Source organism: Chelonoidis abingdonii, chromosome 19 (assembly GCF_003597395.2).
Source record: "Chelonoidis abingdonii isolate Lonesome George chromosome 19, CheloAbing_2.0, whole genome shotgun sequence".
NCBI classification, from domain to species: Eukaryota; Metazoa; Chordata; order Testudines; family Testudinidae; genus Chelonoidis; species Chelonoidis abingdonii.
This window is the reverse complement of record NC_133787.1, coordinates 6,352,502-6,366,404: the sequence shown is the minus strand read 5'-3', so window position 1 is coordinate 6,366,404 and position 13,903 is coordinate 6,352,502. Positions and strand designations below refer to the sequence as shown.

The following is a 13,903-nucleotide window of genomic DNA, read 5'->3' as shown; positions in this document are numbered from 1 at the left end:
CAGTCTCCTGGGGCCTGCTCTGTGATTGATGATGGAGCAGGAAATAATGATCTTGAAAACATGTACAGCCCCATTTCCTCCCCCCCGCTCCTGAGGAGCTCAAAGCCCAGTACAGGCGATAATGAACCAAGTTTCCCCATCCTCTGCTGCACTGGACATTATTATCCCCATTGTATTAGGGAGGAAAGAGGCACAGATGGGGAAAATGACAGCCGAGGGTGACGTGAAGATACCACGCAGCTTGTGCAGGGAGAGGATACGGGGCTTAAATCAAAATATCCCATTTCCTGCCCTGCGTCAGCACAAACATTCAGCTTGCTAACTGAATCCAGCAAGTCAGCAGCACATGGGAGTTTGCACTGAGGGTAACGCCCTAGGAAGGGACAAGCGTGTGTGGTAGATGAATGGTTAGGACTGTACTCAGAATGGAGGGCGCAGGAGGTAAACATGTGTGTCTGTCATATTCTCCTGATTGTACAGTGGGGGAAAGCCACAAAAAGGCAAAAAAATTGGCCCAGGGTAAGGCAGGGAGTTGGTGGCAGAGTCAGGAAAAGAACACAGGTCTTGTGAATCTTGGCCACAGCTGTATCCCCGCCAAGACAATGCAGCCTGTCTCATGAAGGCATGCAAGTGAGCATGCTCTGCATGGCTGAGGAGAGAAGACGAATCCTCCAGGAGGAAGCCAGGCAGGAGAGGGAGCTGGTGAAGGTTCAAGGTAGAAGCTTCGCGGTGAAGCTGAGATTGTCCCTAAAGCTCTGCTGTCTCCCAATGGGGAAGGTTTCCAAAGGTAGTTCGGCACCTTGCTCCAATTAAAAGTCAATGGGCATTAGGCACCTACCTTCCATTGGGGCTGCTGAATAGCTCCCCAGCACAGTTTTCCTTGATTCTAACAGAGCTCCTTGTTCAGTGCCAGAAGAAAGCAACTCTCTGGGCACTGGTATATTTCCATATGGTAGGCAGTGAACCACTTTTTGGCTCGGCGGACAAGGAAAAGAGATGGGCATGTTGGAACAAGCTGTAGCTACTACAGAGGGGCTATGGCAAAGGTTAGTGGGACCATCAGAGGAGCTGGGATTTCCACCACAGAGAGCAAGCCAGATGTTTTAACATCTGCAAGCATCACTTCACAGCTGGAAATTAACACTTCTTGTATAGTCAGGACCTATTTAGATTGGAAGCTGTTTGGGGCAGGGACTCTTCATTATGTGGTCGGAAAAGGGCCTAGTATAATGCAGCTGGGATCCCTGCTTGAAGCCTACAGGCATGACCATAATAAATAGCAATAATTCGCAATGTCCCCTGGCAAGACACACTGCTGTTGCCAACTCTCAGGGAGCTAATTTTCAAAGCCCCAGCTCCTGGAGTCAGTGGGAATCTCAACTTTCTATTTACAAAAGACAGAGGTTCTAGCGCTCATGGATGCAGAAATGACACAAAGGGATGAGATGGAAATCCCCAGAATGGGGCAGCTTCTCTGTTGGGCTGCAGAGCCAGGATACAAGCCTGAGGAGAGAAGGGAGGGAGAAAGGCAGAAGGGTGTGTGTGTGGGGGGGCGGGGGACAGGGACACACGTGTGTATAAGGGGATGAGTATAGGGGAGGGGGAAGGAAGCCCATTGGAAGCCTCTCTTGGAATGGTTCTGCTGTGGATCAAAGCCCAAAACCACAAAATAGTTGACTTGGGGCAGAGGGCGCTCTTCCAGCGTTTCCACTAGAGCCGTTAATCCTATCGCTAAAGCCAGTGTGGGGCTGAGGGAGGAAGGCGGACATAGGGCTGGCTCTGGGCTCCATCCCTGCATGGAGGGGGAAGCAAGCTACCCGCAACTCACACTAATTAGTTGCAGATCTGCCCATTTCCAAGGAGTTTTGCCCACATGAAAGGACAGTGCCACGAGCAGCCAGACAGCACACAGACATGGGGGAGGGGGTGCCTGGCCTGGCCTGGGACGGAAAGGGGGTTGTGCCAATTTTCCATATTGCTTCAGCCAAACTGCCACAACACAAGCCCTCCCCCCCGCCTCCCCCCCCCCACTCCCCCCAGAGAGAAGGGAAGAGGAGAGAACAGAGGCCTGGTGTTGCTCTCGCCTTCCTGCCTGTTATACAACCCTCGACACACTTTCCCCAGCACAGCTCAGCTCCCCGGCACACACAAGTGCTCCCCGTCACTCCCAAAGCCTGATCGCCAGAGACAGCTTCCAGGCTACAGAGCAGGACGCTTGTCCCATCCTGTGCACTTAGAACACAGAGCAAAGTGCTCAGCTGGCACAGAGAGTGTAGCTCCACAGACTCAAAAAGCTGTACACTAGCCGAGAATCTGGCTCCCTGGTGGATTGGGGCGGGGAAATGGAGGAAACTCGAGGGACAATGGACATGAAGAATTAATTCTTGGTCCCATTTGTCTTCCTGAAGCGTGGCCTCCTGTAGCCCACCAGCATCCCCCATGCAGAAGAGAAGTGATGGCGTCTCATCGCCTGCTCCTTCTCCTCCCCACTAAAGAGAGGTACAAAAGTGAGAAGGATCAGGCCAGGGGATGCTGCCTCTTTCCCCTGTGAATGCAAACTGCAGGAAGAGGGAGATCTCATTCCTTTTCCTCTCCCCCTGTAGGCATGACAGAGCCCTATTCTGAATGGAGCAGATGCAGAACAGAGACTCAGCTGGCAGGCAGTGCTTCGCTCCCACCAGCACGGCCCTGCTGGCCCCACCACTTTCTGCAGAACTGGTGTGTTGGTTCTTTAAAAAGCACAATCACATTCCTAGCTTTTATGGACACAAAGGAAACCTTCCAATTCTGGCCTGACCAAGCACCGTTTGCCTGAGTCTGCAGACAGGCAGCATGAAACAGCTCTGAGCTAGGATTGGCCCATTGAGGTATATCCCCGAAACCTACCCAGCACAATCTGACCATCGGTACTCTAAACCAGTGCTCCTAAAAGTGGTGGTCCGCGGACCGGTTCCGGTCCGCGGCGAGTTTCCTCATAAGAGCGAATAGGATAATAAGGCACCGGTTCCTGGCACATTGGAAAAAAAGTTGCCAGTCCCCCACATCAGATAGCTTGAGAAGCATTGCTCTGAACAACCTCCCTGCCAATGGAGCAGAAATATCCAGCTACTCTGGCATCACAGGCAAAGCTTGCAATTGTGGGTAGAGTGCCTGACCCAAGAGCACAAGGACAAAGGAAAGAAAGCACTTTAAACACCATACTTTTGTCCTCATTTTGAGGGACTACTTTTGCAGCATAGGTGGAAGAATACCAAAATAAAAATACAATGTGCACGGGCCCTGCCTCTGCCATCCCAGAGCTGGAAGACAGGTCACTTGCCAAGCGCAGTGATCCCTGCGAGAACTCTGATAGCACTGACCCCTTCGATGCCTCCACCCCCGCGGTCTTTGCCTATTCTGCACAATCAGCCCTGCTACACCAAGACCTCGCTTCAGAGCCAGACGGTAACATGGCCGGGGTCCTGCCTGCTGCCCCAGGAGCCAAACGGATTTCTCAGTCCAAGAACCTGTGACCACAGCCCTGTAGCTCTGCCAAGCTGGTAAACCGCTCCAGGAAACCCCAATGGGAGGGTGCTGGAGAGTCCTAATTGGATAAGTACAGGGTCCAGAGGACAGTCAGCCCACAGCTGTCACTGTCCCTAATCACTTAAAGCTGCTTAACTGCACTGGGCAGCCCAGAAGCAGATGGACCCAGCAGCCAGCTACAGGTCTCAGTCCTCCATACGAATGCCAGACGCAGGGATGGGGCACTGAGATCTAGCTACACTCAACCCCCAATATATACCAGCCTGCACCTGCTAGAGGGCCCTGCGCCACCCTGCAGAAGGCGGCCAGGCCTGCTGATGGGGGGGTAAAGGGGGCAATTGCCCAGGGGCCTGGGCGATTTAAAAGGGCCTGCAGCAGCCAGGAGCCCTGGGCCCTTTTAAATCACTTGGGTGGCTGCAGGGCTCCTAGGTGTGCGTGCCTGCTTTGGGCCCAATGCTTTGGGGAGGGGGGCCCATGCGCCAGTGTGATTGGCCAGTGGGGTTGGTCCCGGAAGTGATAGGTCAGTCCTGGAAATGACGGATTCATCACTTCCGCCCCAGGCCCTGCAGCCCCCTAGGGACAGCTCTGGCCCTGGGGCCCAGAATTGCTATCGGCAGGCCCGAAGGACACAGTTTAAGGCCAGAAGGTATTAAACCACTGAGTTTGACCTCCTGCACATCACAGGCCACTAAGTGTCACCCAGATACCCCCACACGGAGCCCAAGGACTTTGGCTAGACTAAAGCATTTCAATCCTCAGGAGGCAAAACTGCTGTGGGCCACAAGCAGAGAGCAGGTGAGACCAAGGTGCCAGCAAAGCCGCCCCTGCATCAGCAGAGGATTAAGTCAGCTATGCCCAGATGATCCCAGCAGGAGAATCATGTCCCAGGCTGCAGAGGAAGGTGACCCCATACCACATGGTCACTGCCAATCTGAGCTGGGGAAAAATACCTTCCAGACCCCCCCTCTGGTGGCTGGTTTACCCTGGGCAAGACACTAGCCAGGTGTGAGAAAGGATTCTCTGCGCCCCCTCAGAACACTGGTCCACCCTGCCCAGTGGCCCCTCTCCAACATGGGCTCTGCCAGACAGCCCTTGGAGGGGAGAATTCCCATCTGGCTGCACAGCTGGGGCCAGTCTGCAGAGACCTTTGCTCACGTTGGCAAGCACTTACTCATGCAAGGGGTCCCATTGGTTTCAATGGGGCAACTTATGGAGTAAGGGGCTATTCAGTATGTCTAGCCCCGGTGATCAGTTTAGCCCTATGCAGGTGAGCAAGAATAATCTGCATCCAGCTCCACTTACAACCTCAGATTCTTTCAGTCTCCCAAGTCATCAAACCTTTGTTTCATGAATCCTAGTGTCTGCAGGGGCAGAGAATGAAGAACAGCAGGATCCTGGTCAGGTTACTAAAGGAAGTATGCACATACTGTTGGGACAACACACCCCACCCCCGGGAGAGAAATCAGGATTGATACAGGATCCCCAGGCATATGGCACATGAGGTGTCAATGGAGGATCCTCACTGAGGAGATGAAAGACTGCTGTTCTGTGCGAATGAAAGGCTGGTAATGTAGGACTGGGGGTACCAAGTCAGACCATTGGTCCATACAGTCTGGTACCCTGCCTCCAGCAGGGCTGGGATGAGGGCTAGAGTTAGAGAAAGTTGAGAAGATATCCTACATTGAGGTAGGCAACCTATGGTATGTGTGCCGAAGGTGGCATGTGAGCTGATTTTCAGTGGCACTCACACTGCCTAGGTCCTGGCCACCGGTTCGAGGGGCTCTTGTTTTAGTTTAATTTTAAATGAAGCTTCTTAAACATTTTAAAAACCTTGTTTACTTTACATACAACAGTAGTTTAGTAATAGACTTCTAGAAAGAGACTTTCTAAAAACATTAAAATGTATTACTGGCAAGCAAAACCTTAAATTAGAGTGACTAAATGAAGACTTGGCACAGCACTTCTGAAAGGTTGTCGACCCCTCTCCTACATCATAATGCACCCAACCACTTGTGCAACACTGAACCCAGGAGGAAATTTTCCTTCAGGACTCTCTGGCCCAGGGCATTAGTTTACTCCCTGCAGCATGAAATTAGAAGATTTGGTATAGTGGACTGGTGCACTAGCCTGCCACTTCTGGACAGCCACCTGGAGATCCTACACTGGATCTTGGTTCTAATCCAAACACCCCTAAATGTCATGGAACCTCAGAGCCATCCATAAGAGATGCAAGTGGAATGAGTTTGTTAGGACTCAGCCCAGCCCCCATCCATTCACATCACGAACTCACCTTCCCTCAGAGCAGGGTTGGCCACGGGACGCTGATAGCATTGAGTGGTTGCAGCATGGAACCATGAGATAATGCCATGTACCCAAGAACTCTAAATCCAGCTCTGGCATTACTCCCTATGTCACCTTTGGCAAGTCACTACCTCCAGGCACCTCAATTTGCCCCTCTGTAAAATGGGGTGATAATACTTCCCAGATCTACCGTGGCAATTAACTGCTTACTGTCTGCATAGCACTTTGAAGAGGTAAGTTCTCTAAGGACAAAATACAGCCCTATGTGAGGCCAGTCCCAGACTGGAACAGGAGAAGGTGGTGTGGGTCAGAGCTGAAGGTTAATTGGCAGAACTGTGATTGGCCTGGCAAATGAAGCTTTTGGTAAGGACAAGTGCAATGACAGAGCTGCCATAGCAGGGGTGATGCAGGCCAGTGCTGAGGTGCAGCAGAAGAGCTGTGTGGGGCTCTAGGACTGGAATAGTGGGAGGAGAGAAGGGCTGCAAGTCACAGTTCGGGTGCATTGGCAGAGTGGTGGGGGAATCAGACTGGTAATGCAGATTAGAGCTGAGGTGCTGTGTTTGGGCACACTGGCAGAGCTGGGTGAGGATCAAGACCTCTAATAGTCGGGTTGACTCTGCGTTGTGTAAACAAATACTTCCTTGTGTTTGTTTTATGCCTGCTGCCTATCAATTTCAATTAGTGACCCCCAGTTCTTGTGTTATGAGGAGTAAACATTTTCTTACTCCTTTCTCCACACCAGTCATGATTTTACAGACCTCTATCATATCCCTCCCCTCGTCATCTCTTTTCCAAGCTGAGTAGTCCCAATCTAATTAGTCCCTCCTCATATGGCAGCCGTTTCATACCCCTCATCATTTTTGTTGCCTTTTTCTGAACCTTCTCCAATATATCTTTGAGATGGGGTGACCACATCTGCACACAGTATTCAAGATGTGGGCGTAGCATGATTTATAGAGAGGCAAAATGATTTGTCTTATTATCTATCCCTTTCTTAATGATTCCCAACATTCTGTTTGCTTTTTTGGCTGCCGCAGCACATTGAGTGGATGTTTCCAGAGAACTATCCACATTGACTGAGACAGGGCTGCCGGAGGGGTCGGTGGGGGGAGGAGGAGGAGGAAGAAGTGGGGCAATTTGCCCCAGGCCCCACAGGGGCCTCCCACTAGAATATAGTATTCTGTAATATTGCAATTTTTTATGGAAGGGGCCCCCAAAATTGCTTTGCCCCAGGCCCCCTGACTCCTCTGGGCAGCCCTGCTCCGAGATCTTTCCCGATTTCTATGTATATTCCAAGCCTAGTAATGCAGAGCATGCTGCAGGTCAGAGCTGAGGTGCATTGGCAGAGCAGCATGGGGATCAAGGCCTCAAACAGCCAGGGGTGCTGTGGGTCTGGATTCAGGTTCGTTTGCAAAAGTGGATAGGATTCAAAGTAACAGAGTGCTGCAGTCAGACCCGAGGCATGCTGGCAGCGGTGGAAGATGAAGCTCGCAGTCAGCCTTCCTATACTATGTCTCATTCTGGCCAGCCTTACGCCCAAGCACCACATCCTACTAGACAAACTGGGGCTGGAAATACAAACTCAATCAGGAGCTTTTTCCATTACCTGCAGCCAATCAATAAATACCAACCCCTGTAGCTTCCAAACAGGAAAGAGCTGGCAGAGCCACCTGGCTCTCAAGTTTTATGCCATTCCTTCCACTTAAGAGCGGATGCGTTTCGGGTCAGCTCCCAGGTCCCCAGACAGTGCAGTTCACAGGCCAACTCAGCATGTTTCTGCACATGGGGATTTGCATGGAGTGCAGAGCATGATGCACGCCTGGCAACCCCAAGACTAGCTTGGAGCTGTTCTGAGCAATGTCCCTGGCTCCCAAACACCGCTGCCTACTGTACAGCTTGCTGCCAAATAGAGCCAAGAATGGGCTCTGACTTCCTGCTTCTGTGCCCACTCAGGATGCTATAAACAGGGCATGGTTCCAGATGTTTCCCTCTGCTTTCCTAGTTAAATAAGGAGCTTACAGAAAGTTTTTCCACATTGTACTAGATGTTGCTAGCAGGAGCATTTATCATTCAGATTGCAGTAAAATGCACAATTTGCTGGGTGCTTTCCAAGACAAGAGGAAGATGTGGCACGAGACCCAAAGAAGGAATTATCTAGGAGCTGATTTTCAGTGGTAAGATCCAAATTTTCCAGGGGTGCTGTGTTGGTTTGAGCACATCTCTAAAAATAGAGGAGATGAATTTAACATGGTGTTAGAAATATGCAGACAGAAAGTGCAGCAGAGATGGGACAGACATAGGGCAAAATCCTCAGCTCTGCTCTGAACTCTGTATACCACATGTAAGGGCACGGAATGCACCAGGGGAGGATTCTCCCACAGTGGAAGATACCTGTCAAACTGTCTTCCAAGGACCCCCCTGCAAGATCCTTGCTATTCCTAGGGGAATTCTGCAGCAAAAAATTGCAAATTCTGTACATATTTTAAAATTCTGCAAAATTCTGTATTTTTGGTCAAAATAATGCAATATATCAAGTTGGTTTCAATATTGTGGTAATTTATTTACGCTACAATACAATGGATGGAGAATGGCAGTGAGAGGCCTTGGAGGAAGTCACCAAATCCCCTCTCTAATAGTAATGAAGCTAGTATTGACCCTTTCCTTCTAGCTAAGAGTCAAATACATGCAGCCATATGCTCAGTGTTGCATCACAGGCAACTGAGGGGCAAGTGAAGGCTGGGGACTCAAACTTACGATTTATACTGGCTACTGAGCTTCTCCAAAAAGGTCAGTGGCAAATAGTTCATGGAGAAATTATTGATAGGAAATTCAGTCCAAAAATGTAGACCAGTTTTAATCAGTAAAGCATCATAAGCTTTATAAGGTCATACTATCCTTTACACCACTCTGGCAATGGAAAATGCTTAAAATGTTTACCCCTGTTTTATATTCCTAGAGGAATTCACTAAGAACAATGGGAATAGGCAGAATGTGGCAGCCTGCCTGCTTAGTGAACAGAGCCTGCCCCACACCTCCCTCCTTAGGAAACACCCCAAAGCCTTTCCCCTCCAAACCAATTGTGCTGCAATAGCAAACGAGAGGGACAATGTCTCTCCTTTCACGTGCAGGACTGCCACCCCCGCCCTGCCCCCCCCGCCCAATGACTTATGTCTATCAGTTGCTCTGGGTGCCCACACCAACCTGCCTGCATTGCTGGGGAGGGGGTGCATGATCGCTCTTGCAGCTTCCCCATCAGAAGTCATTTTTCTGCGGGGAAGCAAAGAAATCTGCAGGGGCCTTGAATTCTGCACAAGTGCAGTGGTGCAGAATTCCCCCAGGAGTACTTTGGGAAGGGTGTGCTAGGGCATGCAGAAGAGATTCCAGGGGATGTTCACCCAGGGTCCTCTTCAACCCCTGAAGTATCCCAGAATCATGATGGTGCAAAGGTGGGTTAATGCCCTAGCCCCCTCTCCCACTGGGCTCTCAGTTCTTTGCTGTGCCTCTTGGAGGGACAGAAGAGAACCTTACTGAGAAATTTAAACGTTCCCTTGCTCAATTTCTATTTAAACCCAGTATGTCCAGTACGTACAAAACCCAATATGAAAAGAATATTAATGTTGCCAAGTCAAGCTCTCAAAAGTTAGGAAATGCACACAAGGCTCTGGGCAGCCTTAATTCTGGCATGCATTATGCTACAGCTTTGAATTACAGGATCCCATGCTATTTTTTCCCACAGGACCACTGCCTCATTTAGTGCACAGGCTGGATGATGCTCACTGCAGGGGTAGCTATTCAAGATCTTTTTTATCATCCTTCAAAGAGCGGCCGCAGGACCCGTCTAGTGCATACCATCCATACCCTGCACTAAAAACAAAATGATTAATTTCTTAATTACCTTGACATTGCAGCCTTAACATTCTGTTAATGTAGTTTTGTGCAAGTAATTTCCTAGGTTTGCTTTTTTTCAGAACTGAAACAAACCAAATTCCCTCACATGGAGCTATCAGCAGGAGTCACACCTTGAGCGCCACAGCACAGCCTGCGACCACTTGAACCTATGCAGTAGTAGCATAGTAGACTGTTATTCTTTAAGTGGACCAGCCATGGGGGAAAGAGAAAAGTCAGCTTTTGCCACTGGGTGTCACAGCTATTTGCTGACAGAAATGGAATGGGAAGCCTCAGAATCCAGGGTTCAATTCCTGATTCTGGAGGGAAATGTTCTCTGGTGGTTATAGAGTCTTCTTTCCTAGTCCCACATTCCTACGCCATCCCATAGCATATGCCCTGCCCATCCATCTCTGCTCCCTTACTCTAGCCATCCCCCCGGAACCTCTCTGCTTGCCCCCTCCCCCCCACAGTATGTCTCCCCCCCCTCCCCCATCCTCAGTCACTCCATTTTCTCTTTGTGCCTCTACATACCAGCCAGGCAGCTTCTTCTTTCTCATCCCCACTGCCTGGGAGCTAGCAACGGGAGCTTTGAGAGAACACACAAGTATGGTGCCATGGTTGCCACTGACTGCTTACTCCTAGTGGCCCTGGGCTTCAGCCTGCTCAGTGCAGATGGAATTCTTGAGAATTTAGCTGCCAAACTACCAAGTCTCCATTGGATGAACTGCGATTTTTCAGAGGCTTATAACTTGGCCATATTTGGGCCGGTTCTCACAGGGAAAGCAAAAGGCACATCCCTGGCATGAGGGTGACCTTGCCCTGCTAAATTTCAAGTTCTTGCCACAAAACATGGGGGGGTGGTGGTGGAGGGAGGTAGGGCTTTGCAATGAAAGAGTAGCAATAATTGTTTAACCATTAGCTAATAGTGTATTTTTCTCTAACTTCACTCTCAGAAACGGCTGAAATGTTTTGCTGAAACTTTCCAGAAAAGTTTGTCCCAAGCAGGCACCTAGTATGGAAAATTTCAGCCTGAATGGTTAAAGTTGAGAAACATTTTGTGCAACTAAAAACAGGGTCTTATAATGGAATGCATCAGGCAACCTTAAGGCAGTGCTACCTGTTCCTCCTATAATTTACTTTTTCCATCTATCATAATAATGCCTAGCTCTTATACCAGCATTTTCCATCCCCAGATCTCAAAGTGCTTTACCAAGGAGGTCAGTGTCATTAACCTCATTTTACCAGAAGGGGAAATGGAGGCACCTTCCCCCTTCCCCCCAGTCTAGACAGTGACTCTGGACAGACAGAGTGGGTATACCCGAACATTAAAGTATAAATTACAATTATAAACACAGTCACCCATTCTCTTCTCTTTTTTCAGGAGTTAAACCCCTGAATACAGATCATTTAAGCTGGACTTTAACTTTCTTCAACAGTGACCAAGATTGTTTGTTTTGATGAGGAGGGGAGGGGAAAACTGCTGGTTTGTGTTCTTCAAAAATCTTTTTCCGGGTTAAGGCCAGAAGAGTTCACCTAGGGTGCCAATTTTCTAATTGCACAAAACAGAACACCTCTGCCCCAACCCTGAAGCCCCACCCCTTCTCTGAAGTCCCAGCCCCATTCACTCCATCCCCATCCCTCTGTTGCTCACTCTCCCCAACCTCACTCAGTTTCACCAGGATGGAGCAGGAAGTTGGAGTACAGGTGAGGGCTCTGGGGCGGAGGAGTGGGGGTTGCTCCCATTGGTCAGATCCCATCCAATGGGAGCTGCGGAGCCAGCCTCAGGGGCAATGCCCAGAGCCTCCCTGGCTGCCCATGCATCTAGGGGCCACCGGGACCTGTTGGCCACTTCTGGGAATCATGCAAAGCTAGGGCAGGCAGGGAGCCTACCTTAGCCCTAGGCCCCTGCTGCGGCGCTGACCAGACTTTTAACAGACCAGTCAACAGTGCCAACCGGAGTCGTCAGGGTCCCTTTTCGACTGGGTGTTCTGGTGGAAAAACCAGCCGCCTGGCAATTAGAGCCATCAGCTCTTCTAGTCTGGTCTCCAGTATAAGACAAGCCACTGTTACCTGATGGCAAATGTGAAAAATCAGGACAAGGGGTGGAGGGGTAATCGGTGCCACGATAAGAAAAAGCCTCAAATACTGGGACTGTCCCAACTAGTCACCCTACAAGCCACCAGAGCCACCCAAAACCCACGTGCTAAACCCAACAGCCAAAGTGAGCCCCCCCCCAGCTGGTTAACACTTAGAAGGGGCTAGGCAGCAGCTGGGGGACACGTGCCCCCCCGGGAAAGCTCCCGCCGCTCACAGCGCTGCTGGCTACAGTGAGCGCCAAACCCCGCCCCCGTCCCGAGCCCGGCGCTGCACATGCCCGCAGCTCCCGCGCCCGCGGGTGAACGAGGTTTCTGCCAGCGCTGTCAATGGGCGCAGGACCAGCCAACCCCCCCAGAGCCCGCCCCCGCGGTGCTCCCATTGGCTCCTGCTCCGCTCGCTCACATCCCCTTCCCCATTGGCCAGCCGCGCCCGCCAATCCTCCAGTCACCATGGTGACTCCCCCCGGGAGAGCTTCGAATTCCTGTGCACCCCCGCCCCGTCCACAGCCTCCCTCGCTAGTGTAACCGCGGCCTCCGCCCCCGCAGAACTGGGTTATCCGGGCGGGGGCAGCCCCGCCCCCTCCGGCTGCAGGCACCGAGCCCCCCGCGGCTGCAGCAACCACGTCCCTGCCCGCCCCCCCCATATGCACCTGGGAAGTTCGCGTTAACTCTGCGGCCAGGAAGAGTTCCCGGCCCGCCCTTCACCCGCACCGCATGGAGCTCCGGCCGCAGGCTGCAGGCCACAGCCGGCTCTGCCCGGGAAACTTTTCCAGGGGCTGATCTGCTGGGGGGAACCTGCTTTTGGGGCTGCCGCCCTCCCCCCCCCCCGGCTCCAAGGGGTTTCCATCATATCCAGGGTCTACAGTTCAGATCAGTGGCTCTCAGCTCCCCTACTCCGCTTTAGTCACCCAGCTGCCCCAGTCGGGATCCGAGGCTGTGTCCCAAGTGTGGTCCCCACAGCCAGGCAGCAACAGTCCCTGTCCCAGAGAGGTGGGGGGGGGGCCCCAGTAAGCCCCGAAACGCTCCCACCCAGCCCAAGCGGCACTCACCCCCTTTGCAGCGGGACCGAGCTGGCCGGGAAGCCGAACGTGGAGGAACCAGCCAGCCCAAACAGCTCAGATTGCTGTGGTCGTGGTGACCTAGTAGAGAGACATAAGAGAATTTAGTCTCCTCCTCCTCCCAGCTGGTTACACAGCTGGGGGGCGGGGCGGGGGAGGGGGAAGGGAAGTGGGAAAGGACTGGCACAGCCCGGACAGAGAGGGGAGGTGGAAGGGCACAAGTTACACACACCCGTTCCCCAGGCTGAGTGGGGGCCGGAGAGCAGGGAGCATTGGAAAGGGAGTGATCTGAACTTTGAAAACAGTCCTGGAGGAGAATGGAAATATGCACAAAGCTTGGATCAGTTTCTCAGCCGCTGCTTGCTGCAGGGGGGGGAAAAAAGGGGGCTCTGTGCTAGACTTGGCACTGCAGCCTGTTTGCACTGGCAGCAGTGAGTGCAAGACATTAGTGAGCATCAAAGCACAGGCATGGGCGCCACAAAGACCCATCCAAGGCCCCTGGATTTGCTCTGAGACACTCTGGTCAGTCACCTCTCTTCTCCTCACCCTCCCAGTGTGCAGACTAGCCCTGAACATCAGCAAAGGGCTTTGCACTCAGCCAGATACTACTGAAAACAGGTTGAGGGCAGCAGCAATTCCCCTATAGCAGAACTGAACCAGGCCAATCACACAAACCCACACAAGTAAAACTGCAAACCCCAGAGGTTTTGGTGCAAGTGCTCAGAGTCTGACCACTCAAGTTTTTCAGTGCAGGTGTATTTGTGTGTGCACATCTCAAATCTTGTGTTTGGTCTCAGTCTCTTAAAATAATAGTACCTAGCTCTTACTTTCATCAGTAAATCTCAAAGCACTTGATAAAGGAAGTTGCTGTTATCGCCATTATGAAGATTAGGGCCATTTGCTAAATTCAGATCTGGACCTTTATTCAGATTTTAGGCACCCCTAAAACTCATGGGTGTTTGCATGAGTGGAAATTTGTCCACAATATCAGAGCAAACACCCTGTGCTCTAGAAAATCACCATGGGCTCATCAGT

General features: G+C 51.4%; 1 protein-coding gene across 3 annotated transcripts in view; it reads right to left on the bottom strand.

Annotated features, from left to right (window-relative positions):
- CCDC102A (coiled-coil domain containing 102A) overlaps positions 1–12,974 on the bottom strand; it is a 55,637-nt gene extending 42,663 nt beyond the window's left edge. For all 3 annotated transcript variants that reach the window (XM_032784659.2, XM_032784669.2, XM_032784676.2), the window contains exon 1: positions 12,860–12,974. The gene's annotated coding sequence lies outside the window, so the exon portion shown is untranslated. The remainder of the gene's footprint in view (positions 1–12,859) is intronic.
- Between the last annotated feature and the right edge of the window lie 929 nt (positions 12,975–13,903).